The sequence below is a fragment of the Zea mays genome, chromosome 4, assembly GCF_902167145.1.
Source record: "Zea mays cultivar B73 chromosome 4, Zm-B73-REFERENCE-NAM-5.0, whole genome shotgun sequence".
NCBI classification, from domain to species: domain Eukaryota; kingdom Viridiplantae; phylum Streptophyta; class Magnoliopsida; order Poales; family Poaceae; genus Zea; species Zea mays.
In genome coordinates, this window is record NC_050099.1 from 33,242,964 (window position 1) to 33,264,611 (window position 21,648).

The following is a 21,648-nucleotide window of genomic DNA, read 5'->3' on the forward strand; positions in this document are numbered from 1 at the left end:
ACTTCCTACGACCTCCTGTAGGACGTTAGCCGCCTCTGCTAACTTTCTACGGCCTCCTCTAGGAAGTTAGCTTTTAGCTTTTGACCAGCCAAATGAGTCGCTAACTTTCTACGGCCTCCTCTAGGAAGTTAGCCGCCCTTCTAACTTCCTATGGCCTCATCTAGAAAGTTAGCTTTCAGCTTTTGACCGGTCAAACGAGCCGCTAACTTCCTACGACCTCCTTTAGGAAGTTAAGTAACTTCCTAGAGTATATATACAGCCTCTAGGAAGTTAAGTAACTTCCTACGACTTTTCTTTAGGAAGTAATATTTGTTATCTTAATACACGATCTACCCTTATCTTCCCATCATTCATCCTCCTCATTCTTCTCCAACTCACCCGTCATTCACCCTCCTCGTTCCTTCTCCAACTCCCCCGCCCTGCAGGCCGCCGGCCGCCCTCGCCCAGCCCGCCTCGACGCTCAGCTATCATGCCCTGCCCCGCTACGTCATCCGACTGCCATGCCCCGCACCGCCCCGACATCAACGCCGATCGCCTCGTTTGCCGCATCTGGTCTCTCACCATAGTAAGGCCTGAACTCTCTTGTCTCCTGACTCTCCCTGCTGATGCACTATGCCCATGAGGAAATGCCCTTCGTATTAACGCTTTTGACTTCGGTTGGGGGCTTATGTTGTTGGGATCTGTAGGAAATCTGAACACAAGCTTCCTAGCTGAGCTTTTCTCCATGTACCGCTAATGGCAAGAAGAGAATGCCAAGAGAGTTATCCGAGAGCAGGTAGGTGGAATTCTTGTAAGAGCTCTCTGTCAGTTATTGAGGGGAGTCGCTCAGGACATGGTATTGTGGTTCGAGTTACTAGTTTAAGGCAGACAATATTCTATTCTTTTGTTTTTAGTATAAAGCGCATCGCTTCATTCATTTGCAGTTATTCTCTCCATTGATAATTGATATTTGATCTTGATGGCAAGGCGAATAATATAGATAATTAAATCACAGTGTCGGTTACCAAAGGCGTTTATTCTATGCGCTCTGTGTAACTGTGTTGTTTGTTCTGTTTGTCGCCATATAAACATGATCTTGTGAATTAATGTGAAACTGGTTTTTGTGGTAGTAAATATCAACTTTGTGGGCAATAACTAGTTTTTGTTTCAGTCTAGACATTGAATTCTGAATCATCCCTCGACGGAGTGGATAAGAAAGACAGAGGATTTTATTGATCGTGCTTTTGCTCTGTCAAGAACCGACACAGAAGTGGAGCAACTGCGTGAAGAACTTAGGCGTCATCAGGATTACTTAGGCGACAAGCTGCGCAACATGAATACTATGCTACACAGATTCAACAACAGCAAACACTCATACAAGTAAGTTCAAAAGATAATAGCTTTCACTTTAAGATATGTATTGATTTAAAACGCTAATGTGAATGCGTTTGACAATTTTGTAGCAACTAGCACAAGCCTAAGGGATACACGTCCCGGTGCCCCACCACCACCTCCCGTACATTATCCTTGGTCCTCACCTCCACCTACACCTCCATCTCCACCTACCGAACATCAGTTATGCAAATTCATCATCAGTTACTTGTTGTTAGTTATATTATGGTGTAACTCAGCAAATATCATTTGTACATGTATGTTAGACCCCTCCAGCTACCTTGCCGACACAGGAACGAGATGACGGGTTAGACTTTGTCGAAGCCCTCTTTGCTAGTGGAGGTATCGACCATCACTCGTCACTGTACTCGATGGTAATCGGCGATCGTGAGCTTCCATTTTATGTGTTGTGATACTTGAGACATTTATTATGACTATGTATGAGATATTATCTCTTATTATGACTGGATGAGATGTGTCTTATGACTATGGATGTTGTGATGTAATTGATGAGACTATGGATTTAAATGTTGTTATGTGATTGTGGGTGAGATGTTTTATGTGAAAATATGTTGTGCTATAGCTGTTGATATATTTGTTATGTTGTGGAATGTGGTGTAAAATAAAAATAAACAACATTTGTAATGCTGGTCAATTTAACTTCCTAGAGGCCAACTGGGACGTAGGAAGCTAGCCAGCTAACTTCCTAGGGGCTACAGTAAGTCGTAGGAAGTTAGCCAGCTAACTTCCTATAGGCTATAGTAAGTCGTAGGAAGTTAGTTAGATGACGGTGCTGACGGCGTGAACCTACTAACTTCCAAGAGGCTCCTCTGGCTGTAGGAAGTTAGCTAACTTCCTAGAGGGCTCTAGGAAGTTAAGCTAACTTCCGACAAAAAATTTATGAGAGCCAAAGTTCCGACGGGATGGCTTTACTTTCGAGGGTTTAGCTAACTTCCTAGAGTTTATGGCTAACTTCCTAGAGTTTAGGCTCTAGGAAGTTCACTATTTTGGTGTAGTGTTGTGACCACTACCTCCAGAAGCGAAAAACTCGTTGACAAAGTCGTGTAACGGGTTTGGATTCTAAAGAAAAAAGAAGACATTAATAACGACAGTGTTTACATGACCACTATTCAAACAAATTGTTTGTCAAACTAACCTCTCTTGTAGTAGCTTCCTCCCCTGCATAAGCTCCTCCTGGTGCTGGTAACATCGGTGGTGGCGTGTTGTGGCCCATGACCCTGGATCCCTACAAAATCAAGTTTAGTCAAGATTTAAAAGGTTAATACAAACAAGTCTTAACTAAATTAAAGCACTTGAGATGGAGGCGGCGGAGCATGTAATCCCCACTGAGGCATTGGCGGCTGAAATTGAGGGAAAACGAATGGTTGTTGTTGTGCCTGCTCTGGAAACCAAGACAGTTGCAAATACAATATATTAGTTATAGGACCAATATTGACCGTGTTGAGAATAAATAAGACACTCACGTTCATTGCTTGCTGCGCCTGTGCGTTGTAACCAGCCATGTACTTTGATTGCTGTTGGAGGAATGTCATTTGTTGTTGCCGCAGCTCTTCATGAAACCCTTCTTGCTGCTCCCTCATAGCGTCCTCCATGCTAGAGCGTCGACTACGGCTGCTACCACAACCCGCCTACGACGAAGAACCGCCACGAGAACACAACTCTGTTGAATTGATCACACCGGTAAACATAGAATATCTTGAAAAAAAGAAAATTAGCTATTCGGTCATAGTTCCAATATTATTGAAAAATTCACAAGTGATTATCGTCCATGCGCCTTTCCTCCAATAGAATGCACAACTTCAACGTCGATGGTAGGCGCTCCTCGCCAATCGTAGTCTTCTCCATACTTCCTAACCATCTCCTGCCCGTATGTCTCCTGCAATACAATATGAAGGTTCAGCACGCATGTAATTTATAGCTATATGGCAAGAAAACATTAATCCTAACAACAAATAACCATACGCTCAACAGCCGCTTGACTATATAGCTCATCGGAGATTTCACTGTTTTTCGCTCTATGCCCTCTCCTATAAACATCGATTGGGCTCAAGACATCCACCTATATTGTACAGGTCCACCAACCTTTGCCTCATATGGAATGTGAATAAGTAGATGCTCCATCGGATTGAAGAATCCAGGTGGGAATATTTTTTCTAGCTTGCATAACAACACTGATATTTCTTTCTCCAACTTCTCCATCATATTTTTACTTATTTCTTTGGCATAGATCTACCTATAGAAATAACTTAGCTCAGCTATTGCTTGCCACATGGCGTCGGGCATGTAACCACAAAACATGACAGGGATAATCCTCTCCATTAATATATGGAAGTCATGGCTCTTTAACCCAGTTAGTTTTCTCGTTTTCAAATTCACAGCTCTTTTCAAGCTCGCAACATAACCATCGGGAAATTTAATTTTTTTCATCCATCTCATTACCTCGATCTTGTCTTAGAGGTAAGACAGAACAAGGCACATGGTGGCTTGCCGTTGTCATTGAGCACTTGGGTTGGTCGGTCATAAAGCATTGCTAGATCTCTTCGAGCTTTCAGATTGTCCTTTGTTTTTTCAAAATGCATGCAGGTGTGTATGAGGGCTTCAACAACATTACTTTCTTGGTGCATGACATCAATGTTGTGCACAAGAATCAATGATGACATACAAGGAAGCTCCCAGAGACCACATATATGTGTCCAGTTGTGGCCCACTCCGAATCCTTCGTACTTGTCCCCCTTTTCATTTAGGACAAGGTTGTTCAGCTGAGCATATATTTCTGATGTGTTAAGACGTTTAGGCGGTCCTTTGGTGACCATGGTGTTCTTTATAAAGTTTTTCTTATCGCTACTAAAGGGGTGTTTCCTGGACAACCAGCTTCGATGACAATCGAAGTATGTGATCTTTCCACCATAAGCAAGATGGAAGCAATCTGTATCTGAACCGCAATATGGATATGTCAATCTACCATGTGTACTCTAACCGGTAAAAATAGCATACGCCATGAAGTCATGCACCGACCACAAATACGCAACTTGAAGTTTGAATATCTATTTTTTAAAAACATCGTATGTTTCAACTTCTTTCCAAAGCTCCTTCAACTCTTCAATCAAGGGTTTTAACATGACATTGAGTTTCTTTCTAGGATAGTATGGGCTAGGAATGATTAAGCAAAGAAATATAAATTCATATTTCATACAGAGAGAAGGTGGAAGGTTGTATGGAATAACAAAGACGGGCCAACATGAGTATGATGATGCCATTTGACCAAAAGGTGTGAAGCCATCAATCGCGAGGCCGATTCAAACATTCCTCGGATCAGCTGCAAAGTCTGGATCAAACGTGTTGAGAGCCTTCCAAGCATCCCCATCTGAAGGGTGCACAATTAGATCGTTATCACGGACACATTCTTTGTGCCATCGCATGTGCATAGCGGTTTTTAGATAGAAACAACTGTTTCACTCGAGGAGTTAGGGCAAGTAATGGAGCTGCTTATGTGCAACATCTGTCATCACCTTGTCACCCTCATCATTAACAACTTCCATGAATCTAGATTGTCCACATTTCAGACATTTTTTCTCTCCCGCATGCTCCTTCATGAAAAGCATACAATTATTTTTGCACACATCAATCTTGTCATAATCCATACCGAGACCTTTGATAATTGTCTTTGAATGGTACATGTCTTTAGGTAACTTATTGGGCCTTGGGAGCACATCTCCTAATAACTTTCAAATCTCATTGTAACAATTATTCGAGAAAAAAATACTTGGACTTAATGGCCATAAGCCGAGTCACAAAAGCGACTATACTCACATCTGTGTGTTCATGCAACGGCTCTTCAGAGTCTTTTAGTAGTTTAAAAAATCTGGAAACCTCTGGTGTGGCACGATCCTCGGAGCTTAGGTTTAATTCTGGACGTAGCGAATCTAGCATCTCATGCATCGCATCATCGCTAGCCCAATCATTGTTCTCCGACTCTTCTACATTCCGGTTGGGTACTACCTCACCATGATGTTCCCACACCTCATATCCGAGTATAAATCCAAACTAACAAAGATCTAAGCTAACACTTTCCTTATTAAGAAATATACTGTTTTCGTGCCGCCTACAAGGACATCTGACAGTGCCGGTTAATGACAAGGAGAATACGTGGTCCATAAAATCTTTGGTCTTGGCTACCCAATCATCATAATGACGTCCATTCCTACTCCAGCCATTGTACATTCATGCATGATCTTCAGCCATGCCTGAGACTGTTAAACCGAACCATATCGTGAAAACATTATTCAACTTTGTCAAGGGTATCGGTCCTACATGTATAGGCAAGGATAGGTTCTAAACCCACAGCAAGCTAGCAGGACCTAAAACAATTTCGGCAGCATAACCTCGCTGCCACTAAACAATATATTACTTATATATAAAACAAATAATGATATACTATTAATCAAATCAAACTAAGTGCCACATACCCTAATAATGCAACTATTCTACGCACCAATGTAATGTACTTGTAAAACTAATAATATTATAGTACCACATATTAATATGAAATTAATGCCACAAATACAATATGCCCTAATCCCTAAACCACATATACCACTAATATATTAATGAAATCAAACTAAACAATAATACTAATCACACACACTAATCAAACAAACACAATTACAAATATATAGTAATTTCGGTGGCAATTAAATAACGCCCACCAAAAATATGGAATAAAATACACAAAAAATAACCTTTGGATGGGGAAGAGCTTGGCGACGACGGTGGAGTGGTGGCAGGAGGAGGGCTTGGCCGCGGACGGTCGACGGGAGCTGAGGACGGCGGCGGACAACGGGACGAAGTCGGCAGAGCATGGCTGCCCGGGGCGGCGCGGGCAGCAGGCGGTGCGGGCAGCAGCGCCTAACAGAGATGTGAGCGAGAGAAGAGAGAAACAGAGCGAAGAAGGATCCGGGCGGCCGTTTTAAACGGTTTATTTTCGGCGACCAGGGCTTGGCCGCCGAAAATAAGATGTTATTTTCAGCGGCTGTGCCAGAAGCCACCGAAAATAATGTTTTTTCGGTGGCTGTGTCAGTGGCCGTCGAAAACAAGGTTATTTTTGGTGGCTCGAGCTTGTCGCCGAAAATAATGGGTTATTTTCGGCGGCCGTGCCCTGGCTGCCTAAAATGCTAAATAGTGTTGTTGTGTTGGATGTTTCCTTGATGAGTTGGGGCAAGTTTCTTAAGTATGTCATATGTGAGAGGAATGAGCTTAAGGCCAAGCTAGAGACTACGCTTAAGAATCTTGACTCTCCTAGGGTTCCTATTATGTTTCAAGAAACAGAGTGTGGTCACTATGTCATGCATATGTCTAACCTCTCTACCCTGCAAACCAAGTATGCCTTCTTGCTTGATTAGTAGTATGAGTTAAAGTCTAGGCCTAGCTTATTGGGTGCTTGCAAGTCTATCCCACTTTTGAGTCTAAGCTAGCTGATAAGAATGTTAGGATCTCTTTACTTGAGAAAAATAGTTGTGGTAGCATTTTTATAAGTGCACAATGTGTCAGGGTTTGGATGATGATCTTGAGTGTTGTCATCACAACAAGATAATATTCGACAAACAAAATAGATACATTCGGGCCATATTGAGCTAGGTGTCTTGTATTGTCACGGTTGGGTATGATGTTAAACCAGTTTAAATAAGGCAGTTGTCTAGCTTTAGACTTTGTAGTAGGTAGGGAGGTTAATAAGCACTATGGAAAAATTGGTGAGTGCAGTGTCTTAAAACCAAGTAAGAAACCTTCCATTGCTCTCTCAAGCTGATCAAAATCACACAACCAAATCTGGCATGGAAGGTCTTCCTAGGACTTTATCGAGGCCTCGAGGAGGTTCACAAGTCATGATCATGTAGGCTACGTTAGGGCTACATGAAAATAGTTCTTCGTTGCTCTCTCGTCATCGCCGATGGAGAGGATGGTACTAGCATATAGTTGGATAAATTCAATGGGATTACTAGTCCCACTACACTTCTCTCATAAATGGGGGTAGAACTTCTAGGGCCATTCTACCTAGCAGAGTTGAAGCGATAGTGCCAAGCACCTGGTGCCAAAGGCCAACCTTGAATTTGATGCTCCTGCCCCTAGACATGGCACCTTTAACAAGGAGCGAGGGTCCCTAGCCTTGGGCAGGTGTCGATGCATGATGAGCTCATGCTAGGTTAACATGATATGGTGTCAGGGTGCTAAGGTCTTTGGTTTGAGGCAGCGATATACCTTGGCTCTAGAGTTCTGAATTAACTCTTGTTGATACACTCTAGAGAGAGCACACATGCGCCATAGTGTGGACTTATGCACCTATGAATCAATCAATTCATCGACCTAGTTAGTACATAAGTTTGTGATGGTCATCAAGCACCAAAATCAATTAGAGAAAATGATTAATGCTATTTTCCTTTCAGGTTACAGATGATAGTTGCCTAGAGGGGGGGGGGTGAATAGGCGAAACCTAAAATTTATAAACTTAAACACACACTAAGGCTGGGGTTAGCGTTAGAATTAAATTTGAGTGTGGAAGGTTGTTTCTCTTGCTATGAGTTGCTCAATTAATGTGGATGACGTTTGGGAGCAAACTCAAATCAATGTTAGCAAGGAAACTTTAGAGAGAGCAAAGAGGGCAAACAAATCAAGGAAAGAGAGCAAGTGAATGCGGTGATTTGTTTTACTGAGGTTCGGTTCCAAAGAACCTAGTCCCCATTGAGGAGGCCATAAAGGCCGGGTCTATTCCAACCCTTTCCCTCTCTCAAACGGTCACTTAGACCAGATGAGCTTTCTCCTTAACCACTCGGGTCACTAAGACCCCGCAAGGATCACCACACACTTAGGTGTCTCTTGCTAGCTTTACAAAGCACTTATGAGAATAAGAATGGGGAAGGAGAAGGCAATCCAAGCAACAAGAGCAACAAATGAACATAAAAGCTCTCTCTCTCTCTCAAGTCACTAAGTGGTTGAGTTGATTTTGAGACTTGGGGAGGATTTTATCTTTGGAATGTGTCTTGGAGTGAATGCTATTGCTCTTGTATTGAATAGGAACTTCAGAAAACTTGGATACCATTGAAGGAGGTGGTTGGGGGTATTTATTGCCTCCAATCACTTCCCAGTCGTTGGTTGTTTTTGCTGGCGATGGGCACACCGGACAGTCCGGTGGCGCACCGGACAGTCACTGTTCACTGTACAGTGTGTGCCACGTCAGCACGCCCATTGGGGTTTGGAGCGAGTTGACCGTTGGAACCTTTGTCCTGTAGTTGCATTGGACAGTCCAGTGCCACAACGGACATGTCCGGTGCGCTCTGACTTCTCTGCTCTGAACTCTGACGCGCACTGTTCACTTTGCAGTCGACCGTTGGCGCTAGGTTACCGTTGCTCCGTTGGCTCACCGGACATGTCCGGTGCACACCGAACAGTCCAGTGAATTATAGCGGAGCGCGCCCTAGAGAAACCCGAGAGTGAGCTGTTCGAGTGCTGCTCAGCCTGGTGCACCGGACACTGTCTGTTGCGCCATTTGCAGCACACTCTCAAGTCCTTTGCTCCAAATTAAATTGAGTCCCCAACTGAATTTCTTTCTTGGTTTGTGTTGAACCTTATGCACCTAAGATAAATGACATCTAGGCAAACTAGTTAGTACATGTGGTTTGTGATGGACGTCGACCACCAAAATCGATTATAGGAAATGATTAAGCCATTTCCCTTTCAATCCCCCCTTTTTGGTGATTGATGCCAACACAAACTAAAGCAAATATAAAGTGCAAGAATGTAACTAGTTGACAATTTTGACAGAAGTGCATAAGTTACTTAGAATTTAAACCAATTGAAAGAATTTCTACATATGTATATGTAAGTGATTGCTTTTTTCTATTTTAACATTTTGGACCACATTTGCACCACTTGCTTGTTTTTGCAAATCTTTTGGAAAAATCTTTTCAAATTCTTTTGCAAAAAGCCAAAGGTATAAGAATATGATTGCAAGAAGCATTTTTAAGATTTAAAATTTCTCCCCCTGTTTCAAATGCTTTACCTTTGACTAAATAAAAGCTCCCCCCTGAAGAAATTCTCCCCTTAGCTTTCAAGAGGTTTTTCGAAATGATTTTCCCTTTTTGGAATAGATATCAATGAAATTATACCAATTGAAATTTTTATACTAACTTGAAATTTTGAAACCAAATAAGATACCAATTTAAAATCAACTCAAACATCGATTGAAATAATTTCTTCCTTTGGTTTTTTTGAAAAAAATTTAAAATGGTGGTGCGGTCCTTTTGCTTTGGGCTTATTACTTTCTCGCCCTTTGGCATTAATCGCCAAAAATGGAGAACTTGAGAGCCCTCTACAATTCTTCTAATATTTTCTCCCCATTGGTAAAAGAAATATGAGTGAAGGGTCATACCAATTGAGAGTTTCCTGTGTAACGGCAAAGGGTAAATGATACCGTCAGAGTTGGAGTGGAAGCCTTGTCTTTGCCGAATACTCTATTTCCCTTTCAATTTAAGACTAGGCATAGAAATACACTTGAAAGCACATTAGTCTTAGTCTCGGTACAAGAAGAATAAGAAATATACATTTGTACCAAATGAAAGAGACATGATCAAAGGTATATGAATTAGCTATGTGTGCAATGTTTCAATCAAAGTTCCGAGAATCAAGTATATTTAGCTCATTCCTAAGTTTGCTAAAAGTCTTTTCATCTAGTGGCTTGGTAAAGATATCGGCTAACTAGTTGTGGGTGTTAACATAAGCAATTTCGATATCCCCCTTTTGTTGGTGATCTCTCAAAAAGTGATACCGGATGTCTATGTGCTTAGTGCAGCTGTGTTCAACGGGATTATCCGCCATGCGGATTGCACTTTTATTATCACATAGGAGAGGGACTTTGCTCAATTTGTAGCCATAGTCCCTAAGGGTTTGCCTCATCCAGAGTAATTGTGCGCAACAATTGTCTGCGGCAATATACTCGGCTTCGGCGGTGGAAAGAGCTACTGAATTCTGTTTCTTTGAAGCCCAAGACACCAGGGATCTTCCTAGAAACTGACAAGTCACTGATGTGCTCTTCCTGTCAGTTTTACATCTAGCATAATCGGCATCAGAATACCCAATTAAATCAAAGGTAGATCCCTTGGGGTACCAAAGCCCAAACTTAGGAGTGTAAACTAAATATCTCATGATTCTTTTCATGGCCCTATGGTGAACTTCCTTAGAATTTGCCTAGAACCTTGCACACATGCATACTGAAAGCATTATATCTGGTCGTGAAGCACATAGATAGAGTCAAGATCCTATCATCGACTGGTATACCTTTTGATCTACAGATTTACCTCCCATGTCGAGGTCGAGATGCCCATTGGTTATCATGGGTGTCTTGATGGGTTTGTCATTCTTCATTCCAAACTTCTTAAGTATGTCTTGAATGTACTTAGTTTGGCTGATGAAGGTGCCCTCTTGGAGTTGCTTGATTTGAAATCCAAGGAAATACTTCAACTCCCCCATCATAGACATCTTGAATTATTGTATCATAATCCTACTAAATTCTTCACAAGTTGACTTGTTAGTATACCCAAATATAATATCATCAATATAAATTTGGCATATAAACAAGCCTTTAGCAATTGTTTTAGTGAAGACAGTAGGATTAGCTTTACCAACTTTGAAGCCATTAGTGATAAGAAAGTCTCTCAGGCATTCATACCATGCTCTTGGGGCTTGCTTGAGCCCATAAAGCGCCTTTGAGAGCTTATAAACATGGTTAGGATACTCACTATCTTCAAAGCCGGGAGGTTGCTCAACATACACTTCTTCCTTGATAGGGCCATTAAGGAAGGCACTCTTCACGTCCATTTGATATAGCTTAAAGCCATGGTAAGTAGCATAGGCAAATAATATACAAATTGACTCAAGCCTAGCTACGGGTGCATAGGTTTCATCAAAATCCAAACCTTCGACTTGTGAATAACCTTTTGCAACAAGTCGAGCTTTGTTCCTTGTCACCACACCATGCTCATCTTGTTTGTTGTGGAATACCCACTTGGTACCTACAACATTTTGGTTAGGACGTGGAACTAAGTGTCATACCCATTCCTCGTGAAGTTGTTGAGCTCCTCTTGCATTGCCACCACCCAATCCTGATCTCTTAGTGCATCCTCTATCCTATATGGCTCAATACAAGACACAAAAGAGTAATGTTCACAGAAATGAGCAACTCGAGATCTAGTGGTTACCCCTTTGTGAATGTCACCAAGTATGGAGTTGACGGGGTGATCTCTTTGAATTGCTTGGTGGACTCTTGGGTGTGGTGGTATTTGATCCCGAATCTCTTGATCATCTTCCTTGTCTTGATCATCTTCATCTCCCCTTGATCAATGTCCCCTTCCTGAGGTGGCTCATCATCTTGATCTTCATCTTCTCCTTCTTGAGCCCAATCCTCATCTTGAGTTGGTGGAGATGCTTGTATGGAAGATGATGATTTATCTTGTGCTTGTGTAGGCTCTTTGGATTCTTTTGGACACACATCCCCAATGGATATGTTCCTTAGTGCGATGCACTGAGCCTCTTCATCATCTAGTTCATCAAGATCAACTTGCTCCACTTGGGAGCCATTAGTCTCATCAAACAAAATGTCACAAGAAACTTCAACTAATCTAGTGGACTTGTTGAAGACTCTATATGCCCTTGTGTTTGAGTCATAACCAAGTAAAAGCCTTCTACTACTTTATGAGCAAATTTAGAATTTCTACCCTTTTTAATAAGAATAAAGCATTTACTCCCAAAAACTCTAAAATAAGAAACATTGGGCTTTTTACCAGTGAGGAGTTCATATGATGTTTTTTTGAGGATTCGGTGAAGATATAACCGATTGATGTAGTAGCAGGCGGTGTTAATCGCTTCTGCCTAAAACCGGTTCGGAGTCTTGTATTCATCAAGCATGGTCCTTGCCATATTCGGGAGTGTTCTATTCTTCCTCTCCACTACACCATTTTGTTGAGGTGTGTAAGGAGAAGAGAACTCAAGCTTGATCCCCTCCTCCTCAAGAAATCCTTTAATTTGAGAGTTCTTGAACTCTGTTCAATTGTCGCTTCTAATCTTTTTGATCCTCAATCCGAACTCATTTTGAGCCCGTCTCAAGAATCTCTTTAAGGTCTCTTGGGTTTGAGAGTTTTCCTGCAAAAAGAACATCCAAGTGAAGCGAGAATAATCATCCACAATAACTAGACAGTACTAACTCCCGCCGATGCTTATATAAGCGATCGGGCCGAATAGGTCCATGTGGAACAGCTCAAGCGGCCTATCGGCCGTCATGATGTTCTTGTGTGGATGATAGACTCCAACTTGCTTCCCTGCTTGGCATGCGCTACAAATCCTGTCTTTCTCAAAATGAACATTTGTTAGTCCTAAAATGTGTTTCCCCTTTAGAAGCTTGTGAAGATTCTTCATCACAACATGGGCAAGTCGGCGATGCTAGAGCCAACCCATATTAGTCTTAGAAATTAAGCACATGTCTAGTTTAGCTTTGTTATCATTAAAATCAACTAAATATAGCTAACCATCTAACGCTCCCTTAAATGCTATTGAATCATCACTTCTTCTAAAGACAATAACACCTATATTAGTGAATAAACAGTTGTAGCCCATTTTGCATAATTGAGAAATAGAAAGCAGATTGTAGTCTAATGAATCTACAAGAAAAAACATTAGAAATGGAATGGTCAAGAGATATAGCAATTTTACCCAAACCTTTGACCAAACCTTGATTTCCATCCCCGGATGTAATAGCTCTTTGGGGATCTTCATTTTTCTCATATGAGGAGAACATCCTTTTCTCCCCTGTCATGTGGTTTGTGCACCCGCTATCGATTATCCAACTTGATCCACCGCATGCATAAACCTACAAAACAAATTTAGGCCTTGTTCTTTGGTACCCAAACGGTCTTGGGTCCTTTGACATTAGAAACAAGCATCTTGGGTACCCAAACACAAGTTTTTGGACTCTTGTGTTTGCCCCCAACATATTTGGCAACTACTTTGCATGATTTGTTAGTTAGCACAAAAGATGCATCAAAGGTCTTAAATGAAATGCAACGTTCATTTGATGCACTAGGAGTTTTCCTTTTAGGTATTTTGATATGAGTTGAATGCCTAGAGTTAGAAGCCTCATTCTTATACATAAAAGCATGATGAGAAACATTGTGAGGTTTTCTAGCATGAATCTTCCTAATCTTATGCTCAGGATAGTTTGCAGGATATAAAATATAGCCCTCTCTATCCTGAACCATGGGAGCCTTACCCTTAACAAAGTTAGATAGTTTCTTGGGGGCCTTAAGTTTGGTGTTGTTTTGGCTCCCTTGTTGGAAGCCAATACCGTCCTTAATGTCAGGGCGTCTCCCTTTATAAAGCATGCTTCTAGCAAATTTAAAATTTTCATTTTCTAGCTCATGCTCGGTAATTTTGACAGTTAATTTAGCTATGTGATCATTTTATGCTTTAATCATGGTAAGGTGATCATCAATAGCTTCAACATTAACATCTCTACATCTAGTACAAATAGTGATATGTTCAACAGTAGATGTAGAGGGTTTGCAAACATTCAATTCTTCTATCTTAGCATTTAAACTAGCATTCTCATCTCTAAGATAGGAAATCGAATCATTGCAAATGCTAAGCTCCTTGGTTAAGTTTTCACATTTTTTCTACTTCTAGAGCATAAGCATTTTTCAACTTAACAAATTTTTATTTTCTTTAACGAGCAAGTCCTCTTGGCATTCCAAGAGATCATCCTTCTCGTTAATGGTTTCTATTAATTCATTTAATTTTTTCTTTTGGTCCATGGTAAGGTTGGAAAAGAGAGAAACTAAATCATCTTCATTATCACTGGAGCTGCCCTCATCATCAGAAGTAGTGTATTTGGGGGTAACTCAAGAATGTACCTTTTTCTTCTTGCCATCCTTAGCCATGAGAAACTTGTGGCCGACGTTGGGGAAGAGGAGGCCTTTGTTGATGGCGATGTTGGAGGCGTCCTCGTTGGAGGAGGAGTCGGTGGAGCTCTCATCGGAGTTCCATTCCCGCCCCATGTGCGCCTCACCACCATTCTTCTTGTAGTACCTTTTTTTCTCCATTTTCTTCTTCCCCTTCTTGTCGCTGTCCTTGTCACTTTCACTTGTATATGGACATTTAGCTATAAAGTGACTGGACTTACCACACCTGTAGCACACACTTTTGGAGCGGGGCTTGTAGTCCTTCCCCCTCCTTTGTTTGAGGATTTGATGAAAGCTCTTAATTATAAGAGCCATCTCCTCGTTGTCGAGCTTGGAGGCATCGATTGGAAGTCTACTTGGTGTAGACTCCTCCTTTTTTTCCATTGCCTTGAATGCAACAGGTTGCACCTCGGGTGTGGAGGTGGCGCCTTGCTAAAAGTTGACAATGTGTTTGGAGTCTTTGATCATAAGTTCAAAGCTCACAAACTTGCCAATCACTTCCTCGGGAGACATCTGTTTATATCTAGGATCCCCACGAATTAATTGCACTTGAGTAGGATTATGAAAAATAAGGGATCTTAGAATAACCTTGACCATTTTATGGTCATCCCACTTGGTGCTCCCGAGGTTGCGCACTTGGTTCACCATTGTTTTGAGTCGGTTGTACATTGCTTGCGACTCTTATCCTTTGTTGAGGATGAATCGACCGAGCTCTCCCTCAATCGTCTCCTGCTTGGTGATCTTGATCATCTTGTCCCCTTCATGCACCGTTTTGAGGACGTCCCAAATCACTTTGGCATTTTTCAACCCTTGCACCTTATTATACTCCTCTCGACATAAAGAGGCGAGGAGTATAAAAGTTGCTTGGGAATTAAAAAGCCTAATTTGGGCGGCCGCGTCCGAGTCATAGTCCTCATCGCCCACCTGTGGTGCCTGCGCTCCAAACTCAACAATATCCCAAATGCTTTCATGGAGTGAGGTTAGATGGTGCCTCATTTTATCACTCCACATACAATAACCTTCACCATCAAAATATGGTGGCTTGCATAGGGGTACCGAAAGTAGAGGAGCGTGTTTAGGAATATGAGGATAGCGAAGAGGCATCTTACTATACTTCTTATGCTCATGGTGCTTCGAAATTGTAGACTCGGCGTCGGATGTGGAGGGTGATGAAGAGTCGGTCTCGTAGTAGACCACCTTCTTCATTTTCTTTTTCTTCTTGTCACCCCTCCTATGTGACTTTATGGAGGAAGAGGATTCCTCCTTGTATTTGTCGCCGGACTCCCTTGATAGAGTCCTCCCCAAGCCCATGGGATTGTCACCGGTCACGATCTCCCTTGTCACACCCGGTTTTGGAAGGCAAACCGAATGCGAACCATGTACGTGCTAAGATTAGAACTCACGTACACAACGATTACATAATTGGACATCATCACACAATCCTCAAAGTAAATAGCGGAAAAGTACTTTAATTACATCAAGATGTCCAAGACATCCACAGAGTCTAATACATAACCATAGTCATCAACATTAATATCAAAGTGCGGAAATACAAAACGTAGTAGATAAGCCTACACAGGCAGCTGATTGGGGGTTTACCACTAAGATGAACTAGAACTCATCGCAGTCCTAAAACTCTTCGAAGTCCTCCATGTTGCCAGCATCTCCTCCTGAGCACTGAGTACAGTGAGGACAACCTAGGGTGGGGTGGTTTGTAAAGCAAGGGTGAGTACACATCAACGTACTCAGCAAATGTCCCGTTTGGCTAAAGTGGACTAGCTGTATGTGGAGTTAAGGTTAAGCAGTTGCTTTTAGTTGGTCAAGTTTTTATTACTATAAGTAGAGCCAAATTTTAGTAATAAACCCAGTTATTACCCAGAAGCACTTCCTCCGAGAGGAAATACCAGAGTTCAAAATTATAACCATCATCATAAAAGTAACCAAAGTTCTTCTAATCAAAGAGGACCCCAAGGCCGCTCTTAACCGTGAGCACGGCTGATATACCTGTTTCTAACACTCTGCAAAGGTCGCACACTTTACCCACAAGTCGTGATTCCCTTTTTGCCTGGGGTTCTAGCCTCCCCATTGATCACTACCAAGGTGACCTAGCAGGGTCTCACTATGTAGCCTTTACAAAGATTTCCTAGAGGTCATAGTCGCCTGTTAGGTTTCTCTAGTTTGATAAACACAGTACATCTCCCCAAATGAAGGGTGACTAACAAAACCAAATCGAGAACCTCTGCAACCAGCCTCGGTAGAGCAAGTACTGTGCCCGGACCCCATTGACGGCCCTACGGCGAATCCAACTACTCATCTGGTTCCTCTAATTAATCAGTTAAGGGCATCCCATTCCACCCTTAGGGTTGTACTGTTATCCTGGGTTGTCACTCCCCAAACAGGTCCTTACGGAGAGGTACTCAGGACACACCTGTGTCCCCTAAAGTATCACAGACATCATCGGGATAACATCACCGTATCATAATATTCACATCATGTTCATTGATTAAAGTAAAGCAATAGCATAAAGCTAACCATGATAACCCAAAAAGGTAAACAAACATAAGGTAAATACATACTAGTCAATCCTTAAGTTTTTAATAATGTAGTGCGGGACAGTGAATTATAAAGTAAAATAGGACATGATAGGTCTGAGGACACTTGCCTTCACCAGGTTGTTGCTTAGGGAGATCTTCGGCAACACACTCAGCAACCACGGGCTGCTCGTTATCAAAATAAAATGATCATGCATTCAATACATATGGTAAATGACAAATGAACAACACACCAATCATGTACAAACATTGGAACACATCTCAAAAGGTATAGTACTAATTAAAGAAAAAGGAGATCAAATTATAAAATGAACTAATATTATTTAGGAGTTGATTACTCTTTAAGTGTTGTCCATGATTACATAATCTAATACTATCCATTTTATTGAGACCATTAAAGTTAAACCAGAGATTAATTATTATATTACACATTATTAAACTCACAAGATTAAACATCCATTTACCCCTAGGGTTTTCCTTTTTATTTATTTTATTAATGGAATAAATCAACATACATACTAACTTATAGTCTAGGTATAAAAATTAAAGTGTACAGATTATAGATGAACATAATTTATTTGGTTTAGAGAATATTCTTATAAACATTTTGCAATTTGAACCACTAAATTTGGACTTCATATGAAAAAGATATGAAATAAACAAGTTTTGAAGTTTAAGATATGAAATTAGGTCTAATTCTGTAATTATTTAAAACCACAGGGGGCTGTTTAAAATAACATAGGGGCCTGCGCGCGAAAACCAGGGACGGTGGGTTAATTTCCTAAAACCCGAGGGCTTCTTAAGCAAAAATACACGCGAAGGGGTATCGGACGATCTCAACCATCGAATCGCAGATCAACGGACAGGATCAGGTCCCGCGGACGCGGGCGCGCGGCGAGCGCTGACAGGCGGGGATGGGTGTTAGCGACTGGAGGGGGAGGCGGGCTGACCGATCAGGCCCAACGCCAGAGGGCGCAAGCGCTGACTAGCGGGACCTAGAGGCAGAGCGCGCGGGTGCGAATCATTATCCACGGATCTGAGGCGTTGGATCAGGGGCGGATGGTCGTGATGGGGCGCACGGGGCTTAACTACTTGGTGGCCGGCGTTGTCTCCTTCGCGGCGGCGAGATCACCGGAGACGAGGCAGACGCGATCACCAGGCGGGCTGGGGTCGCTGGGGAGGGCTAGAACAGGTCCAGAGGGCCTTGCGAACACACTAGCAGACTTCCGGCCGCAAGAACGGGGCCAGTGAAGGAAGGACGACGAAGGGAAGGTGCTCCGGGCAGGTCGGACAATTCCGGCGAGGAATTCCGGCCGAGGAGAGGAGGTCTCAGGCGCGCTAAGGCCTGGGCTAGCTACAACAGGGTAAGGGGAACACTATGGGCTAACACAGAGGCACGGGATCAGGCTAAAACAACCGGCCACTGCGCGGGCACGCCAAACCAACACGACCATCATTGGCGAAGTTAAATTGGCCAATACCAGGGGGAATTGGGAGAAATTGAGTGTGGGGACGGACATCTCACTTTGGGACGGGACTCGAGGTGGGTTGGCGTGGCTCGGGGAGACTCTGGTTGGCTGGACGTCGAAGAACCATGACGGCGGTGAACTCTGACTTGCGCGGGGAAAAAGATAAACACGGATCGGACGGACCAGGGGTGCTAGGGGTGAACTGAGGTGTGTGTCAAGTAGCTGACGGCGAGGCGGAACTTACCCAGGCAACAGACGTGGCATGGGCTCAACGGCGGTCGCAGAACGGATGGTGGGCTTTGGTGAGCTGCAGCAGGGCTACCTGGTGCGTGCGCAGAGCGAGAGGGGACGAGAGAGCTCAGCTAAGGGCGCAAATGAGCAGGGGGAGGTGGGTGAGCGGGGTGCGAGGTCTAAAGGGCCACGGGCGTGAAGACGTGGCTGGAGAACGAGCGGTCGTGGGTGCGTCCACGACGGGGGCGTGGGCGAGAGGTTAGGTAAGCGAAGGGGGTGACGGGTGGGGTCCACGGGGCAGCGAGGGGAAATTCGCGAACGGGCGGTCAACACTGACGAAAAGGGTCCAGCGGGCAGCGAGAGAGAATGGGCGCGAGCGCGAGGGAATCGGCGCGACAAGCCGACCCCACAGAGCAGCGAGAGGGAGAGAGAGAGAAGGGGCGCGTGGGCTAGCGTCGATAGGCGGGGTCCGCCTGTCAGGGGCTGAGGGCGCGCGGGCGCGGGCACGCGCGAGGCTGGGCTTGCTGGGCCGACTTGGGCTGAATTGGGGTTTTCCATTTTCAGGGAATTTCTAATTGCTTTTCTATTTATTTTTCTCTAGGGTTTTCAATTCAAATTCAAATCAAGTTTCAAATTCAATCCAAATCAAACATGTGCAACAATTCAAAGAATATTTGGAGCTCAACATGATGCAACATTTCATGACTCATATGGTTTGGACAAAATAAAATAAATAATCCTTCCCTAATTAAACTAATTCTACAAAAAAGAAAAGGAGAGAGTGAAACTAGAGAGAGAGAAGAGTAACACCTGAATTTGGTTGATATTTAGAAAGAAATTTTATACCCCCAAATTCAGGGTGTTACATCCCTCTTGGCGTGATCTCCAGACATCACTTCGAGTTTGTTAGACTCTTAATGAAGCACTGGCTCTGATACCAATTGATAGTCGCCTAGAGGGGGGTGAATAGGCAAAACCTGAAATTATAAACTTAAACACACACTAAGGCCAAGGTTAGCGTTAGAACTAAATTCGAGTGCGACAGATTGTTTCTCTTGCTATGAGTTGTTCAATTAATGTGGATGACGTTTGGGAGCAAACTCAAATCAATGTTAGCAAGGAAACTTTAGAGAGAGGAAAAAGAGGGCAAACAAACCAAGCGAAGATCAATGCAAGTGAACATGGTTTTGTTTTACCGAGGTTCGGTTCCAAAGAACCTAGTCCCCGTTGAGGAGGCCACAAAGGCAGGGTCTATTCCAACCCTTTCCCTCTCTCAAACGGCCACTTAGACCGGATGAGCTTTGTCCTTAACCACTTGGGTCACTAAGACCCCGCAAGGATCACCACACACTTAGGTGTCTCTTGCTAGCTTTACAAAGCACTTATGAGAATAAGAATGGGGAAAGAGAAGGCAATCCAAGCAACAAGAGAAACAAATGAACACAAAAGCTCTCTCTCTCTCAAGTCACTAAGAGGTTGAGTTGATTTTGAGACTTGGAGAGGATTTGATCTTTGGAATGTGTCTTGGAGTGAATGCTATTGCTCTTGTATTGAATAGGAACTTCAGAATACTTGGATAGCATTGAAGGAGGTGGTTGGGGGTATTTATAGCCTCCAACCACTTCCTAACCATTGGTTGTTTTGCTGGCGATGGGCACACCGGATAGTGCGGTGGCGCACTGGGCACTCACTGTTCATTGTCAGGTGCATGCCACGTCAGCACACCCATTGGGGTTTGGAGTGAGTTGACCATTGGAGCCTTTGTCCTGTAGTTGCACTGGACAGTCCGGTGCCACACCGGACATGTCCGGTGCGCTCTGACTTCTCTGCTCAGAACTATGACGCGCACTGTTCACTTTGCAGTCGACTGTTGGCGCCAGGTTACCGTTGCTCCGTTGGCTCACCGGACATGTCCGGTGCACACTGAACAGTCCGGTGAATTATAGCGGAGCGCGCCCTAGAGAAACCCGAGAGTGAGTTGTTCGAGTGTTGCTCGACCTGGTGCACCAGACACTTTTCGGTGCAACCGGACACTGTCCGGTGCGCCATTGGCAGCACACTCTCAAGTCCTTTGCTCCAAATTAAATTGAGTCCTCAACTGAATTTCTTTCTTGGTTTGTGTTGAACCTTATGCACCTGAGATAAATGACATCTAGGCAAACTAGTTAGTCCACGTGGTTTGTGATTAACGTCAACCACCAAAATCGATTATAGGAAATGATTAATCTCATTTCCCTTTCAACAGATATACAATTTTCTAGGAGTAATAATAAGAGCGTGTATATATGCACATTGATTGTATATTATGAGCCCTAGGCTTCCAATAGATAGGGGAAGCCTTGGCCCAACGTTGCCATCTGGTTCAGCCGCACCAGGTCGCGGACGTCTATAAAATGAGCCCCATACCACTAGGGTTTATTTTGTAATGCCCCAACCCTGATGCACGAGTGACGATGCCCACCTAGGTGTGTGAGGTGGTGGCCCCCGAGGCATGTGTGACTGCGGCCTCCGGACGCGTGATCAATGGCTGATCCCAGATCTAGAGGCACAACGATGATGGCTCCTAGATCCAGAGGTGCAACGGCGGTGGCTCTCCGATTCGAAGGAGCGACAAAAACTGCTCCTTGATCTAGAGGCACAGCGACAGTGGCTCCCTGATTCGGTGGCACGACGGCGGCAGTTCCTCGATCCGGAGGTGCGACAACAACGACTCCCCTATCCGAAGGCGTGACGTCGGTGGCTTCCTGTCACACCTAGATTTAAGGGTAAACCTGGGCGTGAATCAAATGTGTGCTAGGATCAAGTCTCACACGTATGATGACTCATGGTATAGAAAGCAATGTCACATCATTATTATATAGTTGAGATTCTAAACAAAATAGTTAAATAAATACATCATATGACAACAATGACCCCCTCAACCATAGTTGACTGGAAGACGACGACCTAGACCTCTCATGAACTTATCGCGACATCCTTCATACTCCTCATCTTGGCAGTACCTATCAT

At 43.4% G+C, this 21,648-nt stretch overlaps 1 long non-coding RNA gene across 1 annotated transcript; it reads left to right on the forward strand.

Annotated features, from left to right (window-relative positions):
* The first annotated feature begins 389 nt into the window (after positions 1 to 389).
* LOC100273377 (uncharacterized) lies at positions 390 to 1,916 on the forward strand. Its single transcript, XR_565220.4, has 4 exons — positions 390 to 565; positions 687 to 775; positions 1,237 to 1,359; positions 1,443 to 1,916. It is a non-coding gene; the product is annotated as an uncharacterized lncRNA (long non-coding RNA).
* Positions 1,917 to 21,648: the final 19,732 nt, after the last annotated feature.